Source organism: Phyllobates terribilis, unplaced genomic scaffold (assembly GCF_046119375.1).
Source record: "Phyllobates terribilis strain yellow unplaced genomic scaffold, ASM4611937v1 Scaffold_40__1_contigs__length_11209783, whole genome shotgun sequence".
In the NCBI taxonomy this organism is placed as follows: domain Eukaryota; kingdom Metazoa; phylum Chordata; class Amphibia; order Anura; family Dendrobatidae; genus Phyllobates; species Phyllobates terribilis.
In genome coordinates this window covers 9288445-9309482 of record NW_027362800.1, presented here as the reverse complement: position 1 = coordinate 9309482, position 21038 = coordinate 9288445, and the positions used below count along the sequence as shown (strand labels likewise).

At 45.1% G+C, this 21038-nt stretch overlaps 16 non-coding genes across 16 annotated transcripts; all 16 read left to right on the top strand.

The window, feature by feature from the left end:
- The first annotated feature begins 418 nt into the window (after positions 1-418).
- On the top strand, positions 419-609 carry LOC141190091 (U2 spliceosomal RNA). Its single transcript, XR_012264127.1, has one exon. It is a non-coding gene; the product is annotated as a U2 spliceosomal RNA (small nuclear RNA).
- Positions 610-1731: 1122 nt separating this feature from the next.
- Positions 1732-1922, top strand: LOC141190090 (U2 spliceosomal RNA). The gene has a single exon (XR_012264126.1). It is a non-coding gene; the product is annotated as a U2 spliceosomal RNA (small nuclear RNA).
- Positions 1923-3043: 1121 nt separating this feature from the next.
- LOC141185400 (U2 spliceosomal RNA) lies at positions 3044-3234 on the top strand. The gene has a single exon (XR_012260066.1). It is a non-coding gene; the product is annotated as a U2 spliceosomal RNA (small nuclear RNA).
- A 1121-nt stretch (positions 3235-4355) lies between these two features.
- On the top strand, positions 4356-4546 carry LOC141190089 (U2 spliceosomal RNA). Its single transcript, XR_012264125.1, has one exon. It is a non-coding gene; the product is annotated as a U2 spliceosomal RNA (small nuclear RNA).
- Positions 4547-5668: 1122 nt separating this feature from the next.
- LOC141190088 (U2 spliceosomal RNA) lies at positions 5669-5859 on the top strand. The gene has a single exon (XR_012264124.1). It is a non-coding gene; the product is annotated as a U2 spliceosomal RNA (small nuclear RNA).
- A 1122-nt stretch (positions 5860-6981) lies between these two features.
- Positions 6982-7172, top strand: LOC141190086 (U2 spliceosomal RNA). The gene has a single exon (XR_012264122.1). It is a non-coding gene; the product is annotated as a U2 spliceosomal RNA (small nuclear RNA).
- A 1118-nt stretch (positions 7173-8290) lies between these two features.
- LOC141190085 (U2 spliceosomal RNA) lies at positions 8291-8481 on the top strand. Its single transcript, XR_012264121.1, has one exon. It is a non-coding gene; the product is annotated as a U2 spliceosomal RNA (small nuclear RNA).
- Positions 8482-9603: 1122 nt separating this feature from the next.
- On the top strand, positions 9604-9794 carry LOC141185181 (U2 spliceosomal RNA). The gene has a single exon (XR_012259867.1). It is a non-coding gene; the product is annotated as a U2 spliceosomal RNA (small nuclear RNA).
- A 1121-nt stretch (positions 9795-10915) lies between these two features.
- Positions 10916-11106, top strand: LOC141190084 (U2 spliceosomal RNA). The gene has a single exon (XR_012264120.1). It is a non-coding gene; the product is annotated as a U2 spliceosomal RNA (small nuclear RNA).
- A 1125-nt stretch (positions 11107-12231) lies between these two features.
- Positions 12232-12422, top strand: LOC141190083 (U2 spliceosomal RNA). Its single transcript, XR_012264119.1, has one exon. It is a non-coding gene; the product is annotated as a U2 spliceosomal RNA (small nuclear RNA).
- A 1122-nt stretch (positions 12423-13544) lies between these two features.
- Positions 13545-13735, top strand: LOC141190082 (U2 spliceosomal RNA). Its single transcript, XR_012264118.1, has one exon. It is a non-coding gene; the product is annotated as a U2 spliceosomal RNA (small nuclear RNA).
- A 1118-nt stretch (positions 13736-14853) lies between these two features.
- LOC141190081 (U2 spliceosomal RNA) lies at positions 14854-15044 on the top strand. Its single transcript, XR_012264117.1, has one exon. It is a non-coding gene; the product is annotated as a U2 spliceosomal RNA (small nuclear RNA).
- A 1119-nt stretch (positions 15045-16163) lies between these two features.
- LOC141185375 (U2 spliceosomal RNA) lies at positions 16164-16354 on the top strand. The gene has a single exon (XR_012260044.1). It is a non-coding gene; the product is annotated as a U2 spliceosomal RNA (small nuclear RNA).
- Positions 16355-17476: 1122 nt separating this feature from the next.
- On the top strand, positions 17477-17667 carry LOC141190080 (U2 spliceosomal RNA). Its single transcript, XR_012264116.1, has one exon. It is a non-coding gene; the product is annotated as a U2 spliceosomal RNA (small nuclear RNA).
- Positions 17668-18786: 1119 nt separating this feature from the next.
- LOC141187425 (U2 spliceosomal RNA) lies at positions 18787-18977 on the top strand. The gene has a single exon (XR_012261612.1). It is a non-coding gene; the product is annotated as a U2 spliceosomal RNA (small nuclear RNA).
- A 1122-nt stretch (positions 18978-20099) lies between these two features.
- On the top strand, positions 20100-20290 carry LOC141184904 (U2 spliceosomal RNA). Its single transcript, XR_012259615.1, has one exon. It is a non-coding gene; the product is annotated as a U2 spliceosomal RNA (small nuclear RNA).
- Positions 20291-21038: the final 748 nt, after the last annotated feature.

Genomic DNA, 21038 nt, shown 5'->3' with positions numbered 1-21038 from the left:
GCGTGTCATAATAGGCTCTGAGCCTTTATATACCTGCGCACAGCAGCAGCCACCTTCAGTCTGCTGCTGGACAGCCAGCAGCAGCAGCAGCAGGAGAGGTAATTAATCAGCAACCCTCCTGCTAAGGGTAGACAGCTGCTCGTTCCACCCCCCCCCCCGCCTTAATTGGTTCTCCTCCCTTCCAACGGTGTTGAGGCGGGTGGGAACAGCCGGGGGTTGAGGGTACTGTGCTAAAAGAGGTGGAGTTATGCAGATCTAAAACGCGTGGATTGCAGCAGCAGCAAGCCGAAAAGTGCAGGCATGTGAGGGATCTAGAGGTTGACAGCATGACTTCTTAACGGGAGTCCAGGTGGCCATCTCCACAAATGGACTTTTCAGAATCCTTGGGTGGCACCGTAGTCGGAAACCAATTCTGGTTATCGCTTCTCGGCCTTTTGGCTAAGATCAAGTGTAGTATCTGTTCTTATCAGTTTAATATCTGATACGTCCCCTATCTGGGGACCATATATTAAATGGATTTTTAGAACAGGGAGATGGAAAAAGAGCTTGCTCTGTCCACTCCACGCATTGACCTGGTATTGCAGTATCTCCAGGACCGGTGCACCCCTTCTTTAATGCAGTTTCTAAAATCAGAAAGAATTGAATTCAATGCTTTTTGTTCATTTTGCTTGTTTGTCGGATTTTGGGATGGACTCTTTGGCTTTGCTTTTCTTCTCCTCATTGGATTTTTCATGTTAAAAGTTGCAGAAGCCAGATGACAAGCTCATTTTGGTTCAACTTCAGCAACTGTGCATTGCATTGCCATGTAATGTAATGTAATGCAATGCTATCTATCTAGCTCTCCCTCTATACTTCCTTTTGGATAAACAGACATATTAGGCAAGCATTTTGGAGCTTTCACCTAAATAACTACAGGTGGTGAGATAAGCTGCACAATATAATTGACCTTTCAGTATATTGTTGCACACACACCATCTATTTAGCAAATGCCCTTGTTATCAACAGCAGCCTTTTAAACTCACCTGAGCTACCAGGTATGTGAGCTGGTTACTCTGCTGCGCTTAAAATTTCTTTTTTGGTTTGCTACAATGCCTTTTCTGAAACGTTGTCTCCCTCTGCTGGAACACTGACTTCTTTCATTTAATGCCTGCAGACTATAAAAGAGAAACCAACCCAAAAAGTTTGGTTGATTAGTCTGTGGCATTCTTTTAAACTGTTGCTTATGGCGGTCTCTGTGAGCTTCTCAGTGACATTCAGCCATCCAGGTATCCCGCCTGCAGTAGACGGAATGTGGCAATGGAACGCTGGCTGCGCGTGTCATAATAGGCTCTGAGCCTTTATATACCTGCGCACAGCAGCAGCCACCTTCAGTCTGCTGCTGGACAGCCAGCAGCAGCAGCAGCAGGAGAGGTAATTAATCAGCAACCCTCCTGCTAAGGGTAGACAGCTGCTCGTTCCACCCCCCACCCCCGCCTTAATTGGTTCTCCTCCCTTCCAACGGTGTTGAGGCGGGTGGGAACAGCCGGGGGTTGAGGGTACTGTGCTAAAAGAGGTGGAGTTATGCAGATCTAAAACGCGTGGATTGCAGCAGCAGCAAGCCGAAAAGTGCAGGCATGTGAGGGATCTAGAGGTTGACAGCATGTCTTCTTAACGGGAGTCCAGGTGGCCATCTCCACAAATGGACTTTTCAGAATCCTTGGGTGGCACCGTAGTCGGAAACCAATTCTGGTTATCGCTTCTCGGCCTTTTGGCTAAGATCAAGTGTAGTATCTGTTCTTATCAGTTTAATATCTGATACGTCCCCTATCTGGGGACCATATATTAAATGGATTTTTAGAACAGGGAGATGGAAAAAGAGCTTGCTCTGTCCACTCCACGCATTGACCTGGTATTGCAGTATCTCCAGGACCGGTGCACCCCTTCTTTAATGCAGTTTCTAAAATCAGAAAGAATTGAATTCAATGCTTTTTGTTCATTTTGCTTGTTTGTCGGATTTTGGGATGGACTCTTTGGCTTTGCTTTTCTTCTCCTCATTGGATTTTTCATGTTAAAAGTTGCAGAAGCCAGATGACAAGCTCATTTTGGTTCAACTTCAGCAACTGTGCATTGCATTGCCATGTAATGTAATGTAATGCAATGCTATCTATCTAGCTCTCCCTCTATACTTCCTTTTGGATAAACAGACATATTAGGCAAGCATTTTGGAGCTTTCACCTAAATAACTACAGGTGGTGAGATAAGCTGCACAATATAATTGACCTTTCAGTATATTGTTGCACACACACCATCTATTTAGCAAATGCCCTTGTTATCAACAGCAGCCTTTTAAACTCACCTGAGCTAACAGGTATGTGAGCTGGTTACTCTGCTGCGCTTAAAATTTCTTTTTTGGTTTGCTACAATGCCTTTTCTGAAACGTTGTCTCCCTCTGCTGGAACACTGACTTCTTTCATTTAATGCCTGCAGACTATAAAAGAGAAACCAACCCAAAAAGTTTGGTTGATTAGTCTGTGGCATTCTTTTAAACTGTTGCTTATGGCGGTCTCTGTGAGCTTCTCAGTGACATTCAGCCATCCAGGTATCCCGCCTGCAGTAGACGGAATGTGGCAATGGAACGCTGGCTGCGCGTGTCATAATAGGCTCTGAGCCTTTATATACCTGCGCACAGCAGCAGCCACCTTCAGTCTGCTGCTGGACAGCCAGCAGCAGCAGCAGCAGGAGAGGTAATTAATCAGCAACCCTCCTGCTAAGGGTAGACAGCTGCTCGTTCCACCCCCCCCCCCGCCTTAATTGGTTCTCCTCCCTTCCAACGGTGTTGAGGCGGGTGGGAACAGCCGGGGGTTGAGGGTACTGTGCTAAAAGAGGTGGAGTTATGCAGATCTAAAACGCGTGGATTGCAGCAGCAGCAAGCCGAAAAGTGCAGGCATGTGAGGGATCTAGAGGTTGACAGCATGTCTTCTTAACGGGAGTCCAGGTGGCCATCTCCACAAATGGACTTTTCAGAATCCTTGGGTGGCACCGTAGTCGGAAACCAATTCTGGTTATCGCTTCTCGGCCTTTTGGCTAAGATCAAGTGTAGTATCTGTTCTTATCAGTTTAATATCTGATACGTCCCCTATCTGGGGACCATATATTAAATGGATTTTTAGAACAGGGAGATGGAAAAAGAGCTTGCGCTGTCCACTCTACGCATTGACCTGGTATTGCAGTATCTCCAGGACCGGTGCACCCCTTCTTTAATGCAGTTTCTAAAATCAGAAAGAATTGAATTCAATGCTTTTTGTTCATTTTGCTTGTTTGTCGGATTTTGGGATGGACTCTTTGGCTTTGCTTTTCTTCTCCTCATTGGATTTTTCATGTTAAAAGTTGCAGAAGCCAGATGACAAGCTCATTTTGGTTCAACTTCAGCAACTGTGCATTGCATTGCCATGTAATGTAATGTAATGCAATGCTATCTATCTAGCTCTCCCTCTATACTTCCTTTTGGATAAACAGACATATTAGGCAAGCATTTTGGAGCTTTCACCTAAATAACTACAGGTGGTGAGATAAGCTGCACAATATAATTGACCTTTCAGTATATTGTTGCACACACACCATCTATTTAGCAAATGCCCTTGTTATCAACAGCAGCCTTTTAAACTCACCTGAGCTAACAGGTATGTGAGCTGGTTACTCTGCTGCGCTTAAAATTTCTTTTTTGGTTTGCTACAATGCCTTTTCTGAAACGTTGTCTCCCTCTGCTGGAACACTGACTTCTTTCATTTAATGCCTGCAGACTATAAAAGAGAAACCAACCCAAAAAGTTTGGTTGATTAGTCTGTGGCATTCTTTTAAACTGTTGCTTATGGCGGTCTCTGTGAGCTTCTCAGTGACATTCAGCCATCCAGGTATCCCGCCTGCAGTAGACGGAATGTGGCAAATGGAACGCTGGCTGCGCGTGTCATAATAGGCTCTGAGCCTTTATATACCTGCGCACAGCAGCAGCCACCTTCAGTCTGCTGCTGGACAGCCAGCAGCAGCAGCAGCAGGAGAGGTAATTAATCAGCAACCCTCCTGCTAAGGGTAGACAGCTGCTCGTTCCACCCCCCCCCCGCCTTAATTGGTTCTCCTCCCTTCCAACGGTGTTGAGGCGGGTGGGAACAGCCGGGGTTTGAGGGTACTGTGCTAAAAGAGGTGGAGTTATGCAGATCTAAAACGCGTGGATTGCAGCAGCAGCAAGCCGAAAAGTGCAGGCATGTGAGGGATCTAGAGGTTGACAGCATGTCTTCTTAACGGGAGTCCAGGTGGCCATCTCCACAAATGGACTTTTCAGAATCCTTGGGTGGCACCGTAGTCGGAAACCAATTCTGGTTATCGCTTCTCGGCCTTTTGGCTAAGATCAAGTGTAGTATCTGTTCTTATCAGTTTAATATCTGATACGTCCCCTATCTGGGGACCATATATTAAATGGATTTTTAGAACAGGGAGATGGAAAAAGAGCTTGCTCTGTCCACTCCACGCATTGACCTGGTATTGCAGTATCTCCAGGACCGGTGCACCCCTTCTTTAATGCAGTTTCTAAAATCAGAAAGAATTGAATTCAATGCTTTTTGTTCATTTTGCTTGTTTGTCGGATTTTGGGATGGACTCTTTGGCTTTGCTTTTCTTCTCCTCATTGGATTTTTCATGTTAAAAGTTGCAGAAGCCAGATGACAAGCTCATTTTGGTTCAACTTCAGCAACTGTGCATTGCATTGCCATGTAATGTAATGTAATGCAATGCTATCTATCTAGCTCTCCCTCTATACTTCCTTTTGGATAAACAGACATATTAGGCAAGCATTTTGGAGCTTTCACCTAAATAACTACAGGTGGTGAGATAAGCTGCACAATATAATTGACCTTTCAGTATATTGTTGCACACACACCATCTATTTAGCAAATGCCCTTGTTATCAACAGCAGCCTTTTAAACTCACCTGAGCTAACAGGTATGTGAGCTGGTTACTCTGCTGCGCTTAAAATTTCTTTTTTGGTTTGCTACAATGCCTTTTCTGAAACGTTGTCTCCCTCTGCTGGAACACTGACTTCTTTCATTTAATGCCTGCAGACTATAAAAGAGAAACCAACCCAAAAAGTTTGGTTGATTAGTCTGTGGCATTCTTTTAAACTGTTGCTTATGGCGGTCTCTGTGAGCTTCTCAGTGACATTCAGCCATCCAGGTATCCCGCCTGCAGTAGACGGAATGTGGCAATGGAACGCTGGCTGCGCGTGTCATAATAGGCTCTGAGCCTTTATATACCTGCGCACAGCAGCAGCCACCTTCAGTCTGCTGCTGGACAGCCAGCAGCAGCAGCAGCAGGAGAGGTAATTAATCAGCAACCCTCCTGCTAAGGGTAGACAGCTGCTCGTTCCACCCCCCCCCCCCGCCTTAATTGGTTCTCCTCCCTTCCAACGGTGTTGAGGCGGGTGGGAACAGCCGGGGGTTGAGGGTACTGTGCTAAAAGAGGTGGAGTTATGCAGATCTAAAACGCGTGGATTGCAGCAGCAGCAAGCCGAAAAGTGCAGGCATGTGAGGGATCTAGAGGTTGACAGCATGTCTTCTTAACGGGAGTCCAGGTGGCCATCTCCACAAATGGACTTTTCAGAATCCTTGGGTGGCACCGTAGTCGGAAACCAATTCTGGTTATCGCTTCTCGGCCTTTTGGCTAAGATCAAGTGTAGTATCTGTTCTTATCAGTTTAATATCTGATACGTCCCCTATCTGGGGACCATATATTAAATGGATTTTTAGAACAGGGAGATGGAAAAAGAGCTTGCTCTGTCCACTCCACGCATTGACCTGGTATTGCAGTATCTCCAGGACCGGTGCACCCCTTCTTTAATGCAGTTTCTAAAATCAGAAAGAATTGAATTCAATGCTTTTTGTTCATTTTGCTTGTTTGTCGGATTTTGGGATGGACTCTTTGGCTTTGCTTTTCTTCTCCTCATTGGATTTTTCATGTTAAAAGTTGCAGAAGCCAGATGACAAGCTCATTTTGGTTCAACTTCAGCAACTGTGCATTGCATTGCCATGTAATGTAATGTAATGCAATGCTATCTATCTAGCTCTCCCTCTATACTTCCTTTTGGATAAACAGACATATTAGGCAAGCATTTTGGAGCTTTCACCTAAATAACTACAGGTGGTGAGATAAGCTGCACAATATAATTGACCTTTCAGTATATTGTTGCACACACACCATCTATTTAGCAAATGCCCTTGTTATCAACAGCAGCCTTTTAAACTCACCTGAGCTAACAGGTATGTGAGCTGGTTACTCTGCTGCGCTTAAAATTTCTTTTTTGGTTTGCTACAATGCCTTTTCTGAAACGTTGTCTCCCTCTGCTGGAACACTGACTTCTTTCATTTAATGCCTGCAGACTATAAAAGAGAAACCAACCCAAAAAGTTTGGTTGATTAGTCTGTGGCATTCTTTTAAACTGTTGCTTATGGCGGTCTCTGTGAGCTTCTCAGTGACATTCAGCCATCCAGGTATCCCGCCTGCAGTAGACGGAATGTGGCAATGGAACGCTGGCTGCGCGTGTCATAATAGGCTCTGAGCCTTTATATACCTGCGCACAGCAGCAGCCACCTTCAGTCTGCTGCTGGACAGCCAGCAGCAGCAGCAGCAGGAGAGGAAATTAATCAGCAACCCCCCTGCTAAGGGTAGACAGCTGCTCGTTCCACCCCCTCCCCCCGCCTTAATTGGTTCTCCTCCCTTCCAACGGTGTTGAGGCGGGTGGGAACAGCCGGGGGTTGAGGGTACTGTGCTAAAAGAGGTGGAGTTATGCAGATCTAAAACGCGTGGATTGCAGCAGCAGCAAGCCGAAAAGTGCAGGCATGTGAGGGATCTAGAGGTTGACAGCATGTCTTCTTAACGGGAGTCCAGGTGGCCATCTCCACAAATGGACTTTTCAGAATCCTTGGGTGGCACCGTAGTCGGAAACCAATTCTGGTTATCGCTTCTCGGCCTTTTGGCTAAGATCAAGTGTAGTATCTGTTCTTATCAGTTTAATATCTGATACGTCCCCTATCTGGGGACCATATATTAAATGGATTTTTAGAACAGGGAGATGGAAAAAGAGCTTGCTCTGTCCACTCCACGCATTGACCTGGTATTGCAGTATCTCCAGGACCGGTGCACCCCTTCTTTAATGCAGTTTCTAAAATCAGAAAGAATTGAATTCAATGCTTTTTGTTCATTTTGCTTGTTTGTCGGATTTTGGGATGGACTCTTTGGCTTTGCTTTTCTTCTCCTCATTGGATTTTTCATGTTAAAAGTTGCAGAAGCCAGATGACAAGCTCATTTTGGTTCAACTTCAGCAACTGTGCATTGCATTGCCATGTAATGTAATGTAATGCAATGCTATCTATCTAGCTCTCCCTCTATACTTCCTTTTGGATAAACAGACATATTAGGCAAGCATTTTGGAGCTTTCACCTAAATAACTACAGGTGGTGAGATAAGCTGCACAATATAATTGACCTTTCAGTATATTGTTGCACACACACCATCTATTTAGCAAATGCCCTTGTTATCAACAGCAGCCTTTTAAACTCACCTGAGCTAACAGGTATGTGAGCTGGTTACTCTGCTGCGCTTAAAATTTCTTTTTTGGTTTGCTACAATGCCTTTTCTGAAACGTTGTCTCCCTCTGCTGGAACACTGACTTCTTTCATTTAATGCCTGCAGACTATAAAAGAGAAACCAACCCAAAAAGTTTGGTTGATTAGTCTGTGGCATTCTTTTAAACTGTTGCTTATGGCGGTCTCTGTGAGCTTCTCAGTGACATTCAGCCATCCAGGTATCCCGCCTGCAGTAGACGGAATGTGGCAATGGAACGCTGGCTGCGCGTGTCATAATAGGCTCTGAGCCTTTATATACCTGCGCACAGCAGCAGCCACCTTCAGTCTGCTGCTGGACAGCCAGCAGCAGCAGCAGGAGAGGTAATTAATCAGCAACCCTCCTGCTAAGGGTAGACAGCTGCTCGTTCCACCCCCCCCCCCGCCTTAATTGGTTCTCCTCCCTTCCAACGGTGTTGAGGCGGGTGGGAACAGCCGGGGGTTGAGGGTACTGTGCTAAAAGAGGTGGAGTTATGCAGATCTAAAACGCGTGGATTGCAGCAGCAGCAAGCCGAAAAGTGCAGGCATGTGAGGGATCTAGAGGTTGACAGCATGTCTTCTTAACGGGAGTCCAGGTGGCCATCTCCACAAATGGACTTTTCAGAATCCTTGGGTGGCACCGTAGTCGGAAACCAATTCTGGTTATCGCTTCTCGGCCTTTTGGCTAAGATCAAGTGTAGTATCTGTTCTTATCAGTTTAATATCTGATACGTCCCCTATCTGGGGACCATATATTAAATGGATTTTTAGAACAGGGAGATGGAAAAAGAGCTTGCTCTGTCCACTCCACGCATTGACCTGGTATTGCAGTATCTCCAGGACCGGTGCACCCCTTCTTTAATGCAGTTTCTAAAATCAGAAAGAATTGAATTCAATGCTTTTTGTTCATTTTGCTTGTTTGTCGGATTTTGGGATGGACTCTTTGGCTTTGCTTTTCTTCTCCTCATTGGATTTTTCATGTTAAAAGTTGCAGAAGCCAGATGACAAGCTCATTTTGGTTCAACTTCAGCAACTGTGCATTGCATTGCCATGTAATGTAATGTAATGCAATGCTATCTATCTAGCTCTCCCTCTATACTTCCTTTTGGATAAACAGACATATTAGGCAAGCATTTTGGAGCTTTCACCTAAATAACTACAGGTGGTGAGATAAGCTGCACAATATAATTGACCTTTCAGTATATTGTTGCACACACACCATCTATTTAGCAAATGCCCTTGTTATCAACAGCAGCCTTTTAAACTCACCTGAGCTAACAGGTATGTGAGCTGGTTACTCTGCTGCGCTTAAAATTTCTTTTTTGGTTTGCTACAATGCCTTTTCTGAAACGTTGTCTCCCTCTGCTGGAACACTGACTTCTTTCATTTAATGCCTGCAGACTATAAAAGAGAAACCAACCCAAAAAGTTTGGTTGATTAGTCTGTGGCATTCTTTTAAACTGTTGCTTATGGCGGTCTCTGTGAGCTTCTCAGTGACATTCAGCCATCCAGGTATCCCGCCTGCAGTAGACGGAATGTGGCAATGGAACGCTGGCTGCGCGTGTCATAATAGGCTCTGAGCCTTTATATACCTGCGCACAGCAGCAGCCACCTTCAGTCTGCTGCTGGACAGCCAGCAGCAGCAGCAGCAGGAGAGGTAATTAATCAGCAACCCTCCTGCTAAGGGTAGACAGCTGCTCGTTCCACCCCCCCCCCCCGCCTTAATTGGTTCTCCTCCCTTCCAACGGTGTTGAGGCGGGTGGGAACAGCCGGGGGTTGAGGGTACTGTGCTAAAAGAGGTGGAGTTATGCAGATCTAAAACGCGTGGATTGCAGCAGCAGCAAGCCGAAAAGTGCAGGCATGTGAGGGATCTAGAGGTTGACAGCATGTCTTCTTAACGGGAGTCCAGGTGGCCATCTCCACAAATGGACTTTTCAGAATCCTTGGGTGGCACCGTAGTCGGAAACCAATTCTGGTTATCGCTTCTCGGCCTTTTGGCTAAGATCAAGTGTAGTTTCTGTTCTTATCAGTTTAATATCTGATACGTCCCCTATCTGGGGACCATATATTAAATGGATTTTTAGAACAGGGAGATGGAAAAAGAGCTTGCTCTGTCCACTCCACGCATTGACCTGGTATTGCAGTATCTCCAGGACCGGTGCACCCCTTCTTTAATGCAGTTTCTAAAATCAGAAAGAATTGAATTCAATGCTTTTTGTTCATTTTGCTTGTTTGTCGGATTTTGGGATGGACTCTTTGGCTTTGCTTTTCTTCTCCTCATTGGATTTTTCATGTTAAAAGTTGCAGAAGCCAGATGACAAGCTCATTTTGGTTCAACTTCAGCAACTGTGCATTGCATTGCCATGTAATGTAATGTAATGCAATGCTATCTATCTAGCTCTCCCTCTATACTTCCTTTTGGATAAACAGACATATTAGGCAAGCATTTTGGAGCTTTCACCTAAATAACTACAGGTGGTGAAATAAGCTGCACAATATAATTAACCTTTCAGTATATTGTTGCACACACACCATCTATTTAGCAAATGCCCTTGTTATCAACAGCAGCCTTTTAAACTCACCTGAGCTAACAGGTATGTGAGCTGGTTACTCTGCTGCGCTTAAAATTTCTTTTTTGGTTTGCTACAATGCCTTTTCTGAAACGTTGTCTCCCTCTGCTGGAACACTGACTTCTTTCATTTAATGCCTGCAGACTATAAAAGAGAAACCAACCCAAAAAGTTTGGTTGATTAGTCTGTGGCATTCTTTTAAACTGTTGCTTATGGCGGTCTCTGTGAGCTTCTCAGTGACATTCAGCCATCCAGGTATCCCGCCTGCAGTAGACGGAATGTGGCAATGGAACGCTGGCTGCGCGTGTCATAATAGGCTCTGAGCCTTTATATACCTGCGCACAGCAGCAGCCACCTTCAGTCTGCTGCTGGACAGCCAGCAGCAGCAGCAGCAGGAGAGGTAATTAATCAGCAACCCTCCTGCTAAGGGTAGACAACTGCTCGTTCCACCCCCCCCCCCGCCTTAATTGGTTCTCCTCCCTTCCAACGGTGTTGAGGCGGGTGGGAACAGCCGGGGGTTGAGGGTACTGTGCTAAAAGAGGTGGAGTTATGCAGATCTAAAACGCGTGGATTGCAGCAGCAGCAAGCCGAAAAGTGCAGGCATGTGAGGGATCTAGAGGTTGACAGCATGTCTTCTTAACGGGAGTCCAGGTGGCCATCTCCACAAATGGACTTTTCAGAATCCTTGGGTGGCACCGTAGTCGGAAACCAATTCTGGTTATCGCTTCTCGGCCTTTTGGCTAAGATCAAGTGTAGTATCTGTTCTTATCAGTTTAATATCTGATACGTCCCCTATCTGGGGACCATATATTAAATGGATTTTTAGAACAGGGAGATGGAAAAAGAGCTTGCTCTGTCCACTCCACGCATTGACCTGGTATTGCAGTATCTCCAGGACCGGTGCACCCCTTCTTTAATGCAGTTTCTAAAATCAGAAAGAATTGAATTCAATGCATTTTGTTCATTTTGCTTGTTTGTCGGATTTTGGGATGGACTCTTTGGCTTTGCTTTTCTTCTCCTCATTGGATTTTTCATGTTAAAAGTTGCAGAAGCCAGATGACAAGCTCATTTTGGTTCAACTTCAGCAACTGTGCATTGCATTGCCATGTAATATAATGTAATGCAATGCTATCTATCTAGCTCTCCCTCTATACTTCCTTTTGGATAAATAGACATATTAGGCAAGCATTTTGGAGCTTTCACCTAAATAACTACAGGTGGTGAGATAAGCTGCACAATATAATTGACCTTTCAGTATATTGTTGCACACACACCATCTATTTAGCAAATGCCCTTGTTATCAACAGCAGCCTTTTAAACTCACCTGAGCTAACAGGTATGTGAGCTGGTTACTCTGCTGCGCTTAAAATTTCTTTTTTGGCTTGCTACAATGCCTTTTCTGAAACGTTGTCTCCCTCTGCTGGAACACTGACTTCTTTCATTTAATGCCTGCAGACTATAAAAGAGAAACCAACCCAAAAAGTTTGGTTGATTAGTCTGTGGCATTCTTTTAAACTGTTGCTTATGGCGGTCTCTGTGAGCTTCTCAGTGACATTCAGCCATCCAGGTATCCCGCCTGCAGTAGACGGAATGTGGCAATGGAACGCTGGCTGCGCGTGTCATAATAGGCTCTGAGCCTTTATATACCTGCGCACAGCAGCAGCCACCTTCAGTCTGCTGCTGGACAGCCAGCAGCAGCAGCAGCAGGAGAGGTAATTAATCAGCAACCCTCCTGCTAAGGGTAGACAGCTGCTCGTTCCACCCCCCCCCCCCCCCGCCTTAATTGGTTCTCCTCCCTTCCAACGGTGTTGAGGCGGGTGGGAACAGCCGGGGGTTGAGGGTACTGTGCTAAAAGAGGTGGAGTTATGCAGATCTAAAACGCGTGGATTGCAGCAGCAGCAAGCCGAAAAGTGCAGGCATGTGAGGGATCTAGAGGTTGACAGCATGTCTTCTTAACGGGAGTCCAGGTGGCCATCTCCACAAATGGACTTTTCAGAATCCTTGGGTGGCACCGTAGTCGGAAACCAATTCTGGTTATCGCTTCTCGGCCTTTTGGCTAAGATCAAGTGTAGTATCTGTTCTTATCAGTTTAATATCTGATACGTCCCCTATCTGGGGACCATATATTAAATGGATTTTTAGAACAGGGAGATGGAAAAAGAGCTTGCTCTGTCCACTCCACGCATTGACCTGGTATTGCAGTATCTCCAGGACCGGTGCACCCCTTCTTTAATGCAGTTTCTAAAATCAGAAAGAATTGAATTCAATGCTTTTTGTTCATTTTGCTTGTTTGTCGGATTTTGGGATGGACTCTTTGGCTTTGCTTTTCTTCTCCTCATTGGATTTTTCATGTTAAAAGTTGCAGAAGCCAGATGACAAGCTCATTTTGGTTCAACTTCAGCAACTGTGCATTGCATTGCCATGTAATGTAATGTAATGCAATGCTATCTATCTAGCTCTCCCTCTATACTTCCTTTTGGATAAACAGACATATTAGGCAAGCATTTTGGAGCTTTCACCTAAATAACTACAGGTGGTGAGATAAGCTGCACAATATAATTGACCTTTCAGTATATTGTTGCACACACACCATCTATTTAGCAAATGCCCTTGTTATCAACAGCAGCCTTTTAAACTCACCTGAGCTAACAGGTATGTGAGCTGGTTACTCTGCTGCGCTTAAAATTTCTTTTTTGGTTTGCTACAATGCATTTTCTGAAACGTTGTCTCCCTCTGCTGGAACACTGACTTCTTTCATTTAATGCCTGCAGACTATAAAAGAGAAACCAACCCAAAAAGTTTGGTTGATTAGTCTGTGGCATTCTTTTAAACTGTTGCTTATGGCGGTCTCTGTGAGCTTCTCAGTGACATTCAGCCATCCAGGTATCCCGCCTGCAGTAGACGGAATGTGGCAATGGAACGCTGGCTGCGCGTGTCATAATAGGCTCTGAGCCTTTATATACCTGCGCACAGCAGCAGCCACCTTCAGTCTGCTGCTGGACAGCCAGCAGCAGCAGCAGCAGGAGAGGTAATTAATCAGCAACCCTCCTGCTAAGGGTAGACAGCTGCTCGTTCCACCCCCCCCCCCCGCCTTAATTGGTTCTCCTCCCTTCCAACGGTGTTGAGGCGGGTGGGAACAGCCGGGGGTTGAGGGTACTGTGCTAAAAGAGGTGGAGTTATGCAGATCTAAAACGCGTGGATTGCAGCAGCAGCAAGCCGAAAAGTGCAGGCATGTGAGGGATCTAGAGGTTGACAGCATGTCTTCTTAACGGGAGTCCAGGTGGCCATCTCCACAAATGGACTTTTCAGAATCCTTGGGTGGCACCGTAGTCGGAAACCAATTCTGGTTATCGCTTCTCGGCCTTTTGGCTAAGATCAAGTGTAGTATCTGTTCTTATCAGTTTAATATCTGATACGTCCCCTATCTGGGGACCATATATTAAATGGATTTTTAGAACAGGGAGATGGAAAAAGAGCTTGCTCTGTCCACTCCACGCATTGACCTGGTATTGCAGTATCTCCAGGACCGGTGCACCCCTTCTTTAATGCAGTTTCTAAAATCAGAAAGAATTGAATTCAATGCTTTTTGTTCATTTTGCTTGTTTGTCGGATTTTGGGATGGACTCTTTGGCTTTGCTTTTCTTCTCCTCATTGGATTTTTCATGTTAAAAGTTGCAGAAGCCAGATGACAAGCTCATTTTGGTTCAACTTCAGCAACTGTGCATTGCATTGCCATGTAATGTAATGTAATGCAATGCTATCTATCTAGCTCTCCCTCTATACTTCCTTTTGGATAAACAGACATATTAGGCAAGCATTTTGGAGCTTTCACCTAAATAACTACAGGTGGTGAGATAAGCTGCACAATATAATTGACCTTTCAGTATATTGTTGCACACACACCATCTATTTAGCAAATGCCCTTGTTATCAACAGCAGCCTTTTAAACTCACCTGAGCTAACAGGTATGTGAGCTGGTTACTCTGCTGCGCTTAAAATTTCTTTTTTGGTTTGCTACAATGCCTTTTCTGAAACGTTGTCTCCCTCTGCTGGAACACTGACTTCTTTCATTTAATGCCTGCAGACTATAAAAGAGAAACCAACCCAAAAAGTTTGGTTGATTAGTCTGTGGCATTCTTTTAAACTGTTGCTTATGGCGGTCTCTGTGAGCTTCTCAGTGACATTCAGCCATCCAGGTATCCCGCCTGCAGTAGACGGAATGTGGCAATGGAACGCTGGCTGCGCGTGTCATAATAGGCTCTGAGCCTTTATATACCTGCGCACAGCAGCAGCCACCTTCAGTCTGCTGCTGGACAGCCAGCAGCAGCAGCAGGAGAGGTAATTAATCAGCAACCCTCCTGCTAAGGGTAGACAGCTGCTCGTTCCACCCCCCCCCCCGCCTTAATTGGTTCTCCTCCCTTCCAACGGTGTTGAGGCGGGTGGGAACAGCCGGGGGTTGAGGGTACTGTGCTAAAAGAGGTGGAGTTATGCAGATCTAAAACGCGTGGATTGCAGCAGCAGCAAGCCGAAAAGTGCAGGCATGTGAGGGATCTAGAGGTTGACAGCATGTCTTCTTAACGGGAGTCCAGGTGGCCATCTCCACAAATGGACTTTTCAGAATCCTTGGGTGGCACCGTAGTCGGAAACCAATTCTGGTTATCGCTTCTCGGCCTTTTGGCTAAGATCAAGTGTAGTATCTGTTCTTATCAGTTTAATATCTGATACGTCCCCTATCTGGGGACCATATATTAAATGGATTTTTAGAACAGGGAGATGGAAAAAGAGCTTGCTCTGTCCACTCCACGCATTGACCTGGTATTGCAGTATCTCCAGGACCGGTGCACCCCTTCTTTAATGCAGTTTCTAAAATCAGAAAGAATTGAATTCAATGCTTTTTGTTCATTTTGCTTGTTTGTCGGATTTTGGGATGGACTCTTTGGCTTTGCTTTTCTTCTCCTCATTGGATTTTTCATGTTAAAAGTTGCAGAAGCCAGATGACAAGCTCATTTTGGTTCAACTTCAGCAACTGTGCATTGCATTGCCATGTAATGTAATGTAATGCAATGCTATCTATCTAGCTCTCCCTCTATACTTCCTTTTGGATAAACAGACATATTAGGCAAGCATTTTGGAGCTTTCACCTAAATAACTACAGGTGGTGAGATAAGCTGCACAATATAATTGACCTTTCAGTATATTGTTGCACACACACCATCTATTTAGCAAATGCCCTTGTTATCAACAGCAGCCTTTTAAACTCACCTGAGCTAACAGGTATGTGAGCTGGTTACTCTGCTGCGCTTAAAATTTCTTTTTTGGTTTGCTACAATGCCTTTTCTGAAACGTTGTCTCCCTCTGCTGGAACACTGACTTCTTTCATTTAATGCCTGCAGACTATAAAAGAGAAACCAACCCAAAAAGTTTGGTTGATTAGTCTGTGGCATTCTTTTAAACTGTTGCTTATGGCGGTCTCTGTGAGCTTCTCAGTGACATTCAGCCATCCAGGTATCCCGCCTGCAGTAGACGGAATGTGGCAATGGAACGCTGGCTGCGCATGTCATAATAGGCTCTGAGCCTTTATATACCTGCGCACAGCAGCAGCCACCTTCAGTCTGCTGCTGGACAGCCAGCAGCAGCAGCAGCAGGAGAGGTAATTAATCAGCAACCCTCCTGCTAAGGGTAGACAGCTGCTCGTTCCACCCCCCCCCGCCTTAATTGGTTCTCCTCCCTTCCAACGGTGTTGAGGCGGGTGGGAACAGCCGGGGGTTGAGGGTACTGTGCTAAAAGAGGTGGAGTTATGCAGATCTAAAACGCGTGGATTGCAGCAGCAGCAAGCCGAAAAGTGCAGGCATGTGAGGGATCTAGAGGTTGACAGCATGTCTTCTTAACGGGAGTCCAGGTGGCCATCTCCACAAATGGACTTTTCAGAATCCTTGGGTGGCACCGTAGTCGGAAACCAATTCTGGTTATCGCTTCTCGGTCTTTTGGCTAAGATCAAGTGTAGTATCTGTTCTTATCAGTTTAATATCTGATACGTTCCCTATCTGGGGACCATATATTAAATGGATTTTTAGAACAGGGAGATGGAAAAAGAGCTTGCTCTGTCCACTCCACGCATTGACCTGGTATTGCAGTATCTCCAGGACCGGTGCACCCCTTCTTTAATGCAGTTTCTAAAATCAGAAAGAATTGAATTCAATGCTTTTTGTTCATTTTGCTTGTTTGTCGGATTTTGGGATGGACTCTTTGGCTTTGCTTTTCTTCTCCTCATTGGATTTTTCATGTTAAAAGTTGCAGAAGCCAGATGACAAGCTCATTTTGGTTCAACTTCAGCAACTGTGCATTGCATTGCCATGTAATGTAATGTAATGCAATGCTATCTATCTAGCTCTCCCTCTATACTTCCTTTTGGATAAACAGACATATTAGGCAAGCATTTTGGAGCTTTCACCTAAATAACTACAGGTGGTGAGATAAGCTGCACAATATTATTGACCTTTCAGTATATTGTTGCACACACACCATCTATTTAGCAAATGCCCTTGTTATCAACAGCAGCCTTTTAAACTCACCTGAGCTAACAGGTATGTGAGCTGGTTACTCTGCTGCGCTTAAAATTTCTTTTTTGGTTTGCTACAATGCCTTTTCTGAAACGTTGTCTCCCTCTGCTGGAACACTGACTTCTTTCATTTAATGCCTGCAGACTATAAAAGAGAAACCAACCCAAAAAGTTTGGTTGATTAGTCTGTGGCATTCTTTTAAACTTTTGCTTATGGCGGTCTCTGTGAGCTTCTCAGTGACATTCAGCCATCCAGGTATCCCGCCTGCAGTAGACGGAATGTGGCAATGGAACGCTGGCTGCGCGTGTCATAATAGGCTCTGAGCCTTTATATACCTGCGCACAGCAGCAGCCACCTTCAGTCTGCTGCTGGACAGCCAGCAGCAGCAGCAGCAGGAGAGGTAATTAATCAGCAACCCTCCTGCTAAGGGTAGACAGCTGCTCGTTCCACCCCCCCCCCCCGCCTTAATTGGTTCTCCTCCCTTCCAACGGTGTTGAGGCGGGTGGGAACAGCCGGGGGTTGAGGGTACTGTGCTAAAAGAGGTGGAGTTATGCAGATCTAAAACGCGTGGATTGCAGCAGCAGCAAGCCGAAAAGTGCAGGCATGTGAGGGATCTAGAGGTTGACAGCATGTCTTCTTAACGGGAGTCCAGGTGGCCATCTCCACAAATGGACTTTTCAGAATCCTTGGGTGGCACCGTAGTCGGAAACCAATTCTGGTTATCGCTTCTCGGCCTTTTGGCTAAGATCAAGTGTAGTATCTGTTCTTATCAGTTTAATATCTGATACGTCCCCTATCTGGGGACCATATATTAAATGGATTTTTAGAACAGGGAGATGGAAAAAGAGCTTGCTCTGTCCACTCCACGCATTGACCTGGTATTGCAGTATCTCCAGGACCGGTGCACCCCTTCTTTAATGCAGTTTCTAAAATCAGAAAGAATTGAATTCAATGCTTTTTGTTCATTTTGCTTGTTTGTCGGATTTTGGGATGGACTCTTTGGCTTTGCTTTTCTTCTCCTCATTGGATTTTTCATGTTAAAAGTTGCAGAAGCCAGATGACAAGCTCATTTTGGTTCAACTTCAGCAACTGTGCATTGCATTGCCATGTAATGTAATGTAATGCAATGCTATCTATCTAGCTCTCCCTCTATACTTCCTTTTGGATAAACAGACATATTAGGCAAGCATTTTGGAGCTTTCACCTAAATAACTACAGGTGGTGAGATAAGCTGCACAATATAATTGACCTTTCAGTATATTGTTGCACACACACCATCTATTTAGCAAATGCCCTTGTTATCAACAGCAGCCTTTTAAACTCACCTGAGCTAACAGGTATGTGAGCTGGTTACTCTGCTGCGCTTAAAATTTCTTTTTTGGTTTGCTACAATGCCTTTTCTGAAACGTTGTCTCCCTCTGCTGGAACACTGACTTCTTTCATTTAATGCCTGCAGACTATAAAAGAGAAACCAACCCAAAAAGTTTGGTTGATTAGTCTGTGGCATTCTTTTAAACTGTTGCTTATGGCGGTCTCTGTGAGCTTCTCAGTGACATTCAGCCATCCAGGTATCCCGCCTGCAGTAGACGGAATGTGGCAATGGAACGCTGGCTGCGCGTGTCATAATAGGCTCTGAGCCTTTATATACCTGCGCACAGCAGCAGCCACCTTCAGTCTGCTGCTGGACAGCCAGCAGCAGCAGCAGCAGGAGAGGTAATTAATCAGCAACCCTCCTGCTAAGGGTAGACAGCTGCTCGTTCCACCCCCCCCCGCCTTAATTGGTTCTCCTCCCTTCCAACGGTGTTGAGGCGGATGGGAACAGCCGGGGGTTGAGGGTACTGTGCTAAAAGAGGTGGAGTTATGCAGATCTAAAACGCGTGGATTGCAGCAGCAGCAAGCCGAAAAGTGCAGGCATGTGAGGGATCTAGAGGTTGACAGCATGTCTTCTTAACGGGAGTCCAGGTGGCCATCTCCACAAATGGACTTTTCAGAATCCTTGGGTGGCACCGTAGTCGGAAACCAATTCTGGTTATCGCTTCTCGGCCTTTTGGCTAAGATCAAGTGTAGTATCTGTTCTTATCAGTTTAATATCTGATACGTCCCCTATCTGGGGACCATATATTAAATGGATTTTTAGAACAGGGAGATGGAAAAAGAGCTTGCTCTGTCTACTCCACGCATTGACCTGGTATTGCAGTATCTCCAGGACCGGTGCACCCCTTCTTTAATGCAGTTTCTAAAATCAGAAAGAATTGAATTCAATGCTTTTTGTTCATTTTGCTTGTTTGTCGGATTTTGGGATGGACTCTTTGGCTTTGCTTTTCTTCTCCTCATTGGATTTTTCATGTTAAAAGTTGCAGAAGCCAGATGACAAGCTCATTTTGGTTCAACTTCAGCAACTGTGCATTGCATTGCCATGTAATGTAATGTAATGCAATGCTATCTATCTAGCTCTCCCTCTATACTTCCTTTTGGATAAACAGACATATTAGGCAAGCATTTTGGAGCTTTCACCTAAATAACTACAGGTGGTGAGATAAGCTGCACAATATTATTGACCTTTCAGTATATTGTTGCACACACACCATCTATTTAGCAAATGCCCTTGTTATCAACAGCAGCCTTTTAAACTCACCTGAGCTAACAGGTATGTGAGCTGGTTACTCTGCTGCGCTTAAAATTTCTTTTTTGGTTTGCTACAATGCCTTTTCTGAAACGTTGTCTCCCTCTGCTGGAACACTGACTTCTTTCATTTAATGCCTGCAGACTATAAAAGAGAAACCAACCCAAAAAGTTTGGTTGATTAGTCTGTGGAATTCTTTTAAACTGTTGCTTATGGCGGTCTCTGTGAGCTTCTCAGTGACATTCAGCCATCCAGGTATCCCGCCTGCAGTAGACGGAATGTGGCAATGGAACGCTGGCTGCGCGTGTCATAATAGGCTCTGAGCCTTTATATACCTGCGCACAGCAGCAGCCACCTTCAGTCTGCTGCTGGACAGCCAGCAGCAGCAGCAGCAGGAGAGGTAATTAATCAGCAACCCTCCTGCTAAGGGTAGACAGCTGCTCGTTCCACCCCCACCCCCCGCCTTAATTGGTTCTCCTCCCTTCCAACGGTGTTGAGGCGGGTGGGAACAGCCGGGGGTTGAGGGTACTGTGCTAAAAGAGGTGGAGTTATGCAGATCTAAAACGCGTGGATTGCAGCAGCAGCAAGCCGAAAAGTGCAGGCATGTGAGGGATCTAGAGGTTGACAGCATGTCTTCTTAACGGGAGTCCAGGTGGCCATCTCCACAAATGGACTTTTCAGAATCCTTGGGTGGCACCGTAGTCGGAAACCAATTCTGGTTATCGCTTCTCGGCCTTTTGGCTAAGATCAAGTGTAGTATCTGTTCTTATCAGTTTAATATCTGATACCTCCCCTATCTGGGGACCATATATTAAATGGATTTTTAGAACAGGGAGATGGAAAAAGAGCTTGCTCTGTCCACTCCACGCATTGACCTGGTATTGCAGTATCTCCAGGACCGGTGCACCCCTTCTTTAATGCAGTTTCTAAAATCAGAAAGAATTGAATTCAATGCTTTTTGTTCATTTTGCTTGTTTGTCGGATTTTGGGATGGACTCTTTGGCTTTGCTTTTCTTCTCCTCATTGGATTTTTCATGTTAAAAGTTGCAGAAGCCAGATGACAAGCTCATTTTGGTTCAACTTCAGCAACTGTGCATTGCATTGCCATGTAATGTAATGTAATGCAATGCTATCTATCTAGTTCTCCCTCTATACTTCCTTTTGGATAAACAGACATATTAGGCAAGCATTTTGGAGCTTTCACCTAAATAACTACAGGTGGTGAGATAAGCTGCACAATATAATTGACCTTTCAGTATATTGTTGCACACACACCATCTATTTAGCAAATGCCCTTGTTATCAACAGCAGCCTTTTAAACTCACCTGAGCTAACAGGTATGTGAGCTGGTTACTCTGCTGCGCTTAAAATTTCTTTTTTGGTTTGCTACAATGCCTTTTCTGAAACGTTGTCTCCCTCTGCTGGAACACTGACTTCTTTCATTTAATGCCTGCAGACTATAAAAGAGAAACCAACCCAAAAAGTTTGGTTGATTAGTCTGTGGCATTCTTTTAAACTGTTGCTTATGGCGGTCTCTGTGAGCTTCTCAGTGACATTCAGCCATCCAGGTATCCCGCCTGCAGTAGACGGAATGTGGCAATGGAACGCTGGCTGCGCGTGTCATAATAGGCTCTGAGCCTTTATATACCTGCGCACAGCA